Here is an 11,962-nt window from a genome sequence, read left to right as displayed (position 1 = left end):
TCCTTTATGAATGCATTAAGAAAAAAAATAAAATAAAATAAATTACTAAATGTAATCAATTTAATTTAATTGCATTGTAAATTTAAGAATTTTTTTTTGTACTAAAAAAATATGTCACATTTTATATTAAATAGTAAAATTGGAAGCAAAATTATTATTGCAAATTAATATTAAAATATAACATTTTTTAAATCAATTTGAATAGGAAATTATTTAATATTTCAATCTTTATCAGTTTAATACAGGAAGTTGATACTATAGTTTAGATAATGACAAATATAATAATGATTTTTCACGAATGATATGAAAGTTATATGATTTAAAATCTTTTTAAATATGAATTATAGATTAAATCTTAAATTTTTAATTTTTTAAAAGTGTAATTAAGCGTAGCAAAGTGGTTAGAATAAATAACGATCAGTTGTTTTAATTGAAATAAAAGTAATATATTAAAAACTGTAAGAGTTTATCCCATAAACGGATATTAAATTCGCAGAAATGGATTTATAGAGGATGGAGAGATGTAAATAATATATAATGTATTGTTTAGGATACGATCATTAATCAATAAATTTACGGAAAATGATTTAAAATTGAGTCTCTTTTTATCTATTTTAAATACCAAAGCTTAAATAATAATAATACGATTTAACGTATTATATAAGCTATACAGTTTAGGATCAGTTTTAAGATTCGTATAAAGATTATTTGATTTTGCGGTAGATTTGTAATCGTGTTTAAGTGTTAAAACAACGATCGTAATCCATTGTAAACGCATGAAATCCTTTAAAGAAGCGAACAAACTTCTCTAAAGCAATTTTCGGTCGCCATTGCGAGATCCCTCTTTCGCACGAAAACAATGAACTCGACGTAATCCCGTATCGTTAAAACGTGTAAAAATGTCGAATGATTTAATTGTCAAACGAGATTTTCGCATCGCATACGATATCAAAATGCCATTCCGATCTTTATAATTCGTATTAATTCACGCGTCACGCGTAGTGAATGTAGTGCATATATACCAGCGCGCGGAAGTTGACGCGCGCTGCCGACCATCAAGATGGCGACGGAACACATAATATTGCCATAGGTAAGACATTGTTGTGGTAGTTGTATAAGACATCGTGAGATAGTATAGACTTTGACGCTTTGTAATTAACGCTTGTCATTCGAATTTATAAGCTAAACGCGTATACGTAACGATGTATACATGTAAACACAGTTGTCTTTTGTCCCGGGGTCGTTGATTTGTACAAGTTGTCGGCGCGTCGTTCAACTTTTCTGATTCTTCTCAAGCTCGATCGACACATCTTCATCACTTTCGACAGTTAAACCTTTAAAATATACTAAAATATCCCAACGTCTTTCACCCTATCTAATCCTCTTCACGCTTAATGTTTACAATAGTTTTAAGACCGATGGTAATTTATTTTACTATACTATCTATGTCATTCCCTGTGTATTTTTCAACGTTATATTTAAACTTATTCCAATTCAATCGTTCTTAAAGTGAATTCTCATCTGTAACGTTGTATACAAGTTTGAAGATTTTATAATATCCAAATTTCATTTATTACTGAATTTTTCCAATCAAAGAGATGTTTGTTTATTGAAGTTTACAGTTCAATACTGTCTCTGATTTGTTTTCAAAATTTAATAGTGTTTTACTTATTCAAAAATTTCATACTTGTGACTTATAATATTTGAAAATTAAAGATTGTTATTAAAATGTTTGATTATATTATTAATCAAATCGGTACGTTAATCGTCGTGTCTGTGTTTCGTATTGCTTCGAATGTTTAAAATCGGATGTAAATATCTTTAAATATTCAATTGTATTTACGTCGACGTGTGTTTTTTCGGTAAACGATTAGTACGGTAGAGTCCCTCTGGTCCAAACTGATGGGGACCGAGTCCTGTTCGGATTAGCGGATTTTCGGATTGGCCAAATAATTGAAATAATGCGGAGGCGAGTTGTAAGACGGGTTCGGTTTGTGTGGATCCGGCACTGTCGATGACTTTTGTTTCTGTTTTTGTGTGTAAGTACTATATGAGTTTGCTGTTTTAATAGGCCGTGTCAAACGCCGATTTATTAATTTTGTACGGTATTAATACAGTACTACAATAAAATACAATTTTGTTTTTGTTGTGGAATTCTAAATCTTTTTGTACTATTAATATCATTTAAATTCAATTGGAAAATACAAAAAATGTATATTGTGCGAGCTAAAAAATTTCCGCCGAACAAAATGTGTTCGAATTAGGCGGACGTTTGGACTAGCGGTGTTCAGACTAGTGGGACTCTACTTTATATGTTACATATAATTTATATATAACATATAATTAAACCGAATGTTAATTTGAAATGACAGATCTAAATAACTATGCTTGTTTATCTTGTTGAAATGTAAATTGCTCAATAGAAATCTTATCTTGTATAAATTAAGTCATGTGAAATAAATTTATTTCAATGATTATATAATTATTTTTATAACTCATTTCATATATTTATTAGAATGATGTATATTGTAATACTATTATATTTGAATTTTGTTTTCTTCATTGTTTTGTTCTTGAACTTAAGTATCATGTATTGGTTTCTTTTTATATTTTGATATTTGATTTGTGTAATGTGTTTTGAAATTTATTTATTAGTCCATAGAATTTTGTTTTCGATACAATGATTTTTGTTATTATTAACAGGTTATAAAATTCAGTACTAATTATTCTTATCACATTTGTTAAACTTCAAGCTTTATTGAATATCACTCATATACTTCATTGATAAAAACTTTATTAAATTTCAAACTAATATTAAGTTTTTCAAAGTTGAGAAAGTCAGTTTATAGTCAATAATTAACCTGTTTAGAGATTTTACGATTTCACTACAAGATAAATAAGAAAAATTGAGAAACAGTTCAATCTGTTTATACATTGATTTGTATTTCAAACAAAACATTCTCAGGTAAACTGTAAATAATTTTTTTATTACTATTGCAAGAAAAGCTGTATCTCTTCATGGATATTTTTATTTGTAAGCTTTAATGATTATATAGTTCTAGGTTTTGTTGTAAATTTACAGTTGCTGTTTAAAATGATATATTTTTTTTTAATGACAGATGTGAACTTTTAATAAGAATAATTTAATTATATCAATAAATTTTCTATAATGATATAGAATAAATTAAATGAATTATTTTTAATAGTTAAACAAATGTACATAAGCAAATGCAAATAAGGTAATGAACAGAAAAATGTACATTATATAAACACTAAAATAGTCTTTTAGTATTTCATTATTTCATTTTATTAAAAATAACTTCATCAAATTGTTAATTATTATTATTATTATTATTTTTATATTTACTTAAATTAAAAAGTGTAGTGACATATATCTCTGAAAACCACAAGCACTACTGCCTAAAAACTGTTCACAAATTAAAATTTCTAGTTAAATCAATTGTGAAATAATTCAATCTTTGTCTACAGCACATATACTTTGATTTAGTAAACAAGAAATATTGTTTGAAATTTCCGTTATTTATCTAGCAATGGAATTTTCAGGTGTAGAGAAAACAAAATTTCACTAAAGTTCGGTTTTAATTCAAATTCATTTCAAATCTAAAGTAATCTATAGAAAATTTGAAAAATCGTTAAAAAGCTTTTTATTCTAAACTATTATTTTTCAAAATATATAATGAAGTAATGTTTTGTTACATTCAATATCTTTTGGATTTTTGTTACTTTTTTCAGACTGTAAAGTATTTACGAATAAACTCTGGAAGGAATTCTGAAAACGACTGTTCATTCATAAATACAGATTCTAAATCATAAATCTTCATCAAAAAAGTATTAATTTTAAACTTTTCTGAAATTTTGCAGTTGCAGATAAAAGATTTGTGTATTTGAGTATATATATATATAAATGTAATTGAAATATTATAGAAAATTTCAAGTTATTGTATGAAAAATATTTGTGATTTAGAATCTTGTATATTTTATTTAAGAAAGAAAATATATATATATTTCATTACATTTATTAAATATGGAAACAATATAATACAAAAATAAATATTTATTTTAAATTTCATATTTAGGTAGAATTTTATAAAAAAAAAAAAAAAAAGAAAAAAAGTTAAAAAGCAAAGAAGGATGTGTTAAATAGATGTGTTAATAATAGGCCCATAAAAGAGCTTCTCTTAAATCAAGCAAGTAGTAATTTATTTCCTACATATTAATGAAATTTTGTTATATATATATATAAAAAAAAAACAAGTTTATGTTAAAACTGCTTATTAGTTTTATTTCATTTTAATACCAGTTTTGAAATCAGATGAATATATTTGTCAACTGTTGTATTCAAAGTTTATTTGCTTGATCTTTAACAATGTAGTCAAACTCTTATTTTAATATATAAGAGTTTGAATTCAATTTTTAATGTATATATTATATGTACGTTTATGTTGAACGAAAATTACTAACAAGTTTACTAACAGTTATAATTTTTCCCAAATTTCTTATCAGAAAGATAGAAAATGTTTTAATTTCAATTCTTTTTATTATTATCTAAGCAATTAAATAGCTAAATATATGTACTTTATTAATGTTTATTATACTATAGTAACAAATCTTACATATGTATTGATTTTATATGAAAATGAACTTCAAATTGATTCAGAAAAAAGTTAATTTTTTTATTATAAGAATATTTCATTTCAATTTTTTATTATACGATATTTCATTTCAATTTTTGATAGAACTACTGCCTTGAAGACAAAAGGCTCTATATTCAAAAAATTGAAAATCATTGTTGCATGTTTAGTATCCACCTGATTAGTATCGTTTATTAATACTGCCCAATATCTAATGTTCTGTAATAACTTCAAATTGATTCAGAAAAAAGTTAATTTTTTTATTATAAGAATATTTCATTTCAATTTTTTATTATACGATATTTCATTTCAATTTTTGATAGAACTACTGCCTTGAAGACAAAAGGCTCTATATTCAAAAAATTGAAAATCATTGTTGCATGTTTAGTATCCACCTGATTAGTATCGTTTATTAATACTGCCCAATATCTAATGTTCTGTAATAATTACATAATGTTTTCAATTTAAAGCTTCTTGTCTCAAACTGTATTCACATTAGGATTCCTCAAACACTAAATTCATAGAGATACATGTGTAGACTTATTGTGATGTTTCTAATAACAGTGTAATAACAATTAGATTTTAATAAGCAACTTTTATTACTGATATGCATTTTAGTTATGAAGACCGTCTACTTAAATTTAGTGTTTGAGGAATCCTAATGAGAGTACATGATGTTTTTAACACCAGATATTGGGTGTTATCATTAAAATGTACTAATTAGGCACGATGACAAGTATGTAACTTGATTTTCAATTTTTTAGAAATACTTCTGCATTACTTCAAGGCCTTTTGCCTTGAAGCAGTAAAGAAGTTTTTTTGCATTATCTAATGTTAAGTTAAAAAATAATTTTATCTATTGTTCATTATTGATATTGAAAAATAATTTCATATATAAATTTCAAAATAAATTTTTTAATTTATTAATAATACGTAGTTTTTAAATCAAAACTTTCTATTAACAAATGCAACCAACTGTTGATCTTAGGAAAATTAATCAACCTTCTTATTTTAAATGAAAAAAATTCAAAACTTGTTGGTTTAGATATAGTTAACATTTAAAACATAAATGAAATTACTGCATGCCAGATGTGTTAACTAATAAATGAAGGATGTTAGTTCACAACCTTGAAATAAATATAAAATATACAAAATCATTCTATAAATTGTTTAATTTTAATTTAAAATTACATCTAAAATACAATTAATTTACAAGTATTTATAAATAGATTCTTCTACATTACATCACTTAAGTTTTTAGAGAGTTAAGCATCTTTTTCAAATTAATTCCTGGCCTTTAACTGTTGTGTGAAAATGAAAAAAAAAAATAATAAGAGGTTTTAAATAAGTAATTTAAAATGTGTTTCAATATTTAAAAAATTTTTTATTTAACTTGTGATTTACAAGTTACTTGAAAAGTATTTACAGAAAAATATTCATACATTAAATATTAAATATTTATAGAAATTTTGTAATTTCCAGGAGTTACATTATGAAATGTATACTTTGTTTCCCTCTTTATGCCATAAAAAAAGAAAACAAATTTTAAAGTTTAAAGATTAAAAAGTTTATTTATTTTATTTTCTTCAATTACCCAGTTACATTTTGATTATGTTGGGTTTATATGTTTAATGTATTTGTTATTTCTTTTGAATAAATACTTGTGGGAATCAAAACTTCTTCCAAAACTTCAGACTATGAGGCGTTAAATATTTAACGCCTCATAGTCTGAAGTTTTGGAAGAAGTTTTGATTGAGATAACTGTTGGCGTGACATCCAACCCCAATACTTAATACTTGTGGGAATTTTTTGACTTTTCTTGTGGAAATTTTTTGATTTTTCTGTAAAACAAACAAAAAAAAATGAATTTTAGACAGTTTTTTTCTTAAAACCTGAAAAGTTTAATGTAGATTAAAAATATAAATCTTAAATCATTTATAAAATAATATTTTGAAATTAGAACATTTAATAATCTGAAAATTCAAAAGTTTCAAAATGTTTTTAAACTTAACATTCTAAAACTAGAACATTATGTTCATTTTATAACTCAGGTTTTAAAAATAAGGTTGTTAATCATTTTTAAATATGCTATTAAAGAATCAGTTTCAATCAAACCGTTTCAAAATTATCTAATATTTTATACCAAGATTTAAAATAAAATCTATATTTTTCTGGCAAAATTGTATTTTAAATTATAATAGTTTAATGTAATTTACAATAAATTATTACAACATTTACAACAAATATTTACATTACAATATTTACAACAAATTATTACATTAAGTCAGTTGTAAAATATTTCTATCTATATACAATGGAATGAAGTTGAGATTATAACCATAATGGAGTTTTAAAAATTCATGTTATGAAATGTTAAACAAAAGTAACAGTTAAAAAAACTAAATTTTTCAAGTTTATATATGAAATTTTCAAGTTAAAAATGAAATTCTTGAAGAATTGGTGATGCAAGACTTGTCATTTTAAAAAAAAATTACAAAAAAGTTAAATTAGTACCAATATGAAATATTAAAGTATTGTTCAGATTAGAGTCAAAGAAAAGTACGTAGATTTATGCACAAAAAAATGCATTCATTCCAGCTTTGAATGGAATATCTTTTAATTTTCTCAGGTGCTTTTTTGATAAGAGCTTGAAAAGTGGAATACAATATGCATTTGATTTTCCGACTTCATTTTTCAAATTCCCTATCTGCTTTAAGTGAGCATAAATAGAATAGAAGATTACAGAAAAACTATTTGCTTAAACATTCGTAATTAAAAATTAAAAATACATTTATACTTAAGTTATATTGCACAAAATATTTTTATTTCATTTTAATAATTCCCTCAATGAATATTTTCTAAATTCCAAAATGATATTAAATCTCTGACTTCTAATACTATTGTTTACATAAAATATTTTTTATATAGTTTACAGATAAATGCAAAACAATTTGTTAATTTTAAGCAGTAAATCTGAGGTATTAAAAAATTATTTTATGAAAAATTAAATATTCATTTTCATTGAAATTAACTGTTTTCAAAATAAAGTAAATGTCACTGTAAAAATTTATAAAATATGGCTGTAATTAACAGATTAATTAATTCACTATTTAGAATTTAATAAATATATAATTGAATGAATTGATGATGTCTGTTAAAATTAAATATTGAAACATCCTGGAAATTTTTATTGTTATTGCAAAAAGAACAAATCTTTAACATTCAGATGTGAAGATTATTATTCTTTATCTTAAAAATATTACATTTTCATTATACTACATGGCAGATAGAGAGATGTATTTGCCAAGCATATATATAGAGATGATGAAATACTCTTTAGTCACTAATCATTCAGTCATTTATAAAGATAAATGATGAGTTATCAGTTTTATTAGATATAATTTTACAGTAAACTTGCAATATTTTGCATTTAATATGTTGTTTCATTTTAATATGTCATTAATAAATACAACTAGATTATAGCATTTCCACTTAATATTTTATAATTTAAAAAATACTACATATTTTTCTTGATTTGTACATTTATGCATGATCAAGTAAAATAAAATCTTTTATGATTTTATTTTACTGATCGAAGAGTGATTTTTTTTTTAATGTCATTTAGAACTGATTAAGTATTGGAAATTGAAATACATACTTTTTAAGAAGTGATACAGTTTTTTCAAACAATGCAATGTAAATTATGATTATTAAAAAAGATTGCTTTTTGTTCATTTTAACACTATGTAATATATTAAATAGCATATTGTGTTGATTCTAAGATGCAGCATGAGTTTGAAATCAAATTTAAGATTTTAAAATTTTGTTAAGTAACAAGTTAGAAAAGCAATGTAAGTGTTGTGAAATATATGCTGCAACTCTATTTCTACATCCCTCTGCATGTATAATATCTATTCATTTTAACATTGCATCATAATGTCATCTTGAAGGCATTTGAAACATTAACAAAGGGAGTTTAAGTGCTTCTTACCAATTAGCCTCATTTGAACTAATGCAATTATTGAACAGTATTGTTGAAACTGTCTACTATATGTTTATAATGCACCATGTGATCTGCTTGTAATGATTTTTGATTGTTTTAGATTCCAAATTTAAAACAATCAAAAATCTTTGACAATGAAAATGAGTAAAAAAAAATTGCATCTTGGAATCAAGGAAATGCATATGTAGTATTATTTTCATGACAGCTTATGTTTGGGTTAAGACCATTGATGCATAGGATATCTTCATAAAATTCTATCATTATATCTGTTTATTTTCAATATCTGAAAAAATGTAATAGAAATGTAGATGAAACATATGAATGGCATAAGATGAATAAAATCAGGATCAAAATGTTGAGCAGATATGAAATAATTTAGTTTAAAACTTTTTCAATTTAATATATGGTTTTAAAGAATATATTATTATAATATGAAATGAATATAAATAATCTTTGTTAATAAACAAATTAATAAATTAATCTACATTAACTAGCATATGAAGAGTGCTAGGATGAAATAAAAGATATTATTAAAACTGTTGTATTAGGAAAATATTCCTAAAGGTATAAAAAAGAAAATTATTTAAATGGGTTTTAGATGATGATCAAAATGTTGTTGGAGAAGATAACTCTTTGGACAACAATTTAAATATTACTTCAAATATCAAGCATGAAAAAATAAAGAATAATATTTCAAAGAAAAATATAAACAAATAGAATATAATAAGAAAGAAAGAAAGACTATGAAACATTTTCAAGAAAAAGAATTTTAAAAATTTGTGAGAATAGATGAGAAAAGAAATTAAAAAATATTATGAGAAAGAATTTCATAAAGACAATGACTGTCAAAGATGCATGGCAAAATTATTCTGGAAAATTTATACCATTCTACATTGTTGGCCTTATATTATTTGTACTGAATAAACCTGTGTTAACTCACTAACTCAGACTAATAGAGGTTGAAGGTTATTTGAGTTAGCAGGATGTTTTATTCAAGATGTGGAAAAGAAGATGGTGGATACAGTTTTACAACTGGATACAGTACAGTCATTTATTACCATCAGCTCTATATAGAAGTTTTACTGAGCTTCATTAGCTTATACTGCTGAATTTATTACCGTTATTTTTCATAGCTAGAAATAGCAAATACTCTACTAAACCACAAAGAGTGATTTTTTTTTTAATGTCATTTAGAACTGATTAAGGATTGGAAAGTAGTTTATCACTTTTCATAAGTTTAAAAATTAGGCTTGATCTGAGAGACTGCACCTAAGCACAAGTGTAACATATATTTGTTCATATCTAAAATGGTTTCTTTTACTGCAATTTTTAAGTCAGTTTGATGTGGGGATTTAATTGTGAGAAATATCTTTTCGAGTGGTATGGAGCATCTTATACTGATATAAGTGGCATAAAAATTAATTGTAAGAATGATGATAAAGGCCAATCATCCTTTCATAAAGTTAATACTAACAACAATATAAGTGAACTGTAATGTATTAGAGAATCAACACCATTGATTTATAAAATACTAAGAAGAAGCTAATATGTCTTAAATGCACAAAATAATTATAGTATACTGTTATAATATACTACAATTATTTTTTGCATTCCACAGTATATTTTGTTGTTGTGCTTTTAAGTACAATAGTAATAATATAAGTATTATACTGTAATAATATTATAACTTTAAAAAATTCACAGAAAAATTCTTCTTTGGACATAACTGTATAAGTGTCCTTCATCTGTCGTCCCTTCATATGACTTTAGGATACACAATAACAGTTTTATGTAAAATGTAAAATGTTAAAAATTTCCATCTGTGGCAGCTTGCACATTTTTAAAAGTAATTTTTAAAGTGAAATAAATTGTGAATCTTTTATAGTATGTTACTGTCCTGGCTAATATATTTTTATTAAATTATTATATCTTATTATCAAAATAATTACTTTATAAATGTTCATTTAGAGTAGACTTGGTAAACTTGACTTTTTTTTTATTTGGAATTATACTTTTGTAGAAGTATAAAGTATCATTAACAAGTAAATATTTCTGTAATGTATTTTTATTTTTCCAACTTAGTTTAAAACATCAATTGAAACCACTCAAAAAACTGCACAATGAGTAAATGCAACAGATATAACATGATTTTGGTTAAGGATTAAATGTACATATTTATTGTTTGAGTAAAGTCAAGATTTTATTTATGTTCAAGTTTTTATCTTTAGTTTTAATAGGAGTCAGTAAACCATACATTAAACCCCACTAACTTTGCATAACTTGGTCAATTTTTCAAACGAACTGTCCATATCACAAAATTATATTTAATGAGTGTTTTCAATACCTAGAAATCTTTGTGATTTTGTGCATTACATTCTGTAGTCAGAAGGTTACTAAAGATTGCACATTGTTGCATACTGTACTGTCAATTTTTTGAGTTCATTTTTTGTTATAATAAATTCAGCAGTATATCCTATTGAAACCTCAGTAAAACCTCTGTATAAAGCTGATTGTAATGATTACTGTATTATAAATTCACCTTGTCATTTTTTATATTAGAGGAGAAAATAGGTTGCTAACTCATGTTTTCATAAACTCAGACAAACTTCACCTGTATTAGTCTGAGTTAATGGGATTTTACTATATCTAGGATATTCTATTTCAGGCGTGATACAATTTTCTTGTAAAGAATGTTGGAATGTTTTTTGACTATTTGAATCTTACTTGAATTTTTGTTTTTACTTTTGCATCTATTCTTGATTCTTGGGGAGATATTCAATTAGATACTTGTAAGATTTCATTATTTTTATTTCTTGTCATTGTAATTTAATTTCTTTGGTTTGTGATGTATTTATTGTATATTAATTTGAATTTTCTCTGAGTACAGTATTTTGTTTAATATCTCTTTCTTTTACTATCTTTTGGCAAGGAGGACAAACATCATCTACAAATGTTAATTTGCTGAAATGGTTTTGATTTGTTCTGTTTTCAATTTAACTTATAGGAAGTATCTTCTAAAGTAGCAATGAATAATTTGGGGATATTGTATTCTTGGCATATGCATTGTCGTATTTCTGTTGTAATCTGATACTAGTAATATTTCTTATTTCAAATAGTAAGACTTTTGGTTGAGAATAATGGCTAATTATATACAAAATATTTATTGGTTAATAATAATGTGGAAAATAAAGTATTTTATCTGATTTAAAAAAGGACATTAGTTCAATATTTAGTTAAATATTTAACAAAATCAACATAAGTCATTTTCAAGATATAAAGAAAGTGTAAAATGTAAACAGAGAAAGAA

At 24.3% G+C, this 11,962-nt stretch overlaps 1 protein-coding gene across 6 annotated transcripts in view; it reads left to right on the top strand.

Annotated features, from left to right (window-relative positions):
* Nucleotides 1–827: 827 nt before the first annotated feature.
* Nucleotides 828–11,962, top strand: part of LOC111633539 (putative leucine-rich repeat-containing protein DDB_G0290503) — an 82,932-nt gene continuing 71,797 nt past the window's right edge. For 5 of the 6 annotated variants that reach the window (XM_023378161.1, XM_023378145.1, XM_023378153.1 and 2 more), the window contains exon 1: nt 829–1,090. The gene's annotated coding sequence lies outside the window, so the exon portion shown is untranslated. Of the gene's footprint in view, nt 1,091–11,962 lie in introns of all 6 variants that reach the window. The other variant, XM_023378168.1, reaches the window with a different exon arrangement.

This window comes from Centruroides sculpturatus, unplaced genomic scaffold (assembly GCF_000671375.1).
Source record: "Centruroides sculpturatus isolate CEXI.00-Female unplaced genomic scaffold, Cexi_2.0 scaffold54, whole genome shotgun sequence".
Lineage (NCBI taxonomy): Eukaryota > Metazoa > Arthropoda > Arachnida > Scorpiones > Buthidae > Centruroides > Centruroides sculpturatus.
Note: the sequence above shows the minus strand (reverse complement) of the source record. Positions and strands in the feature narration are given on the sequence as shown.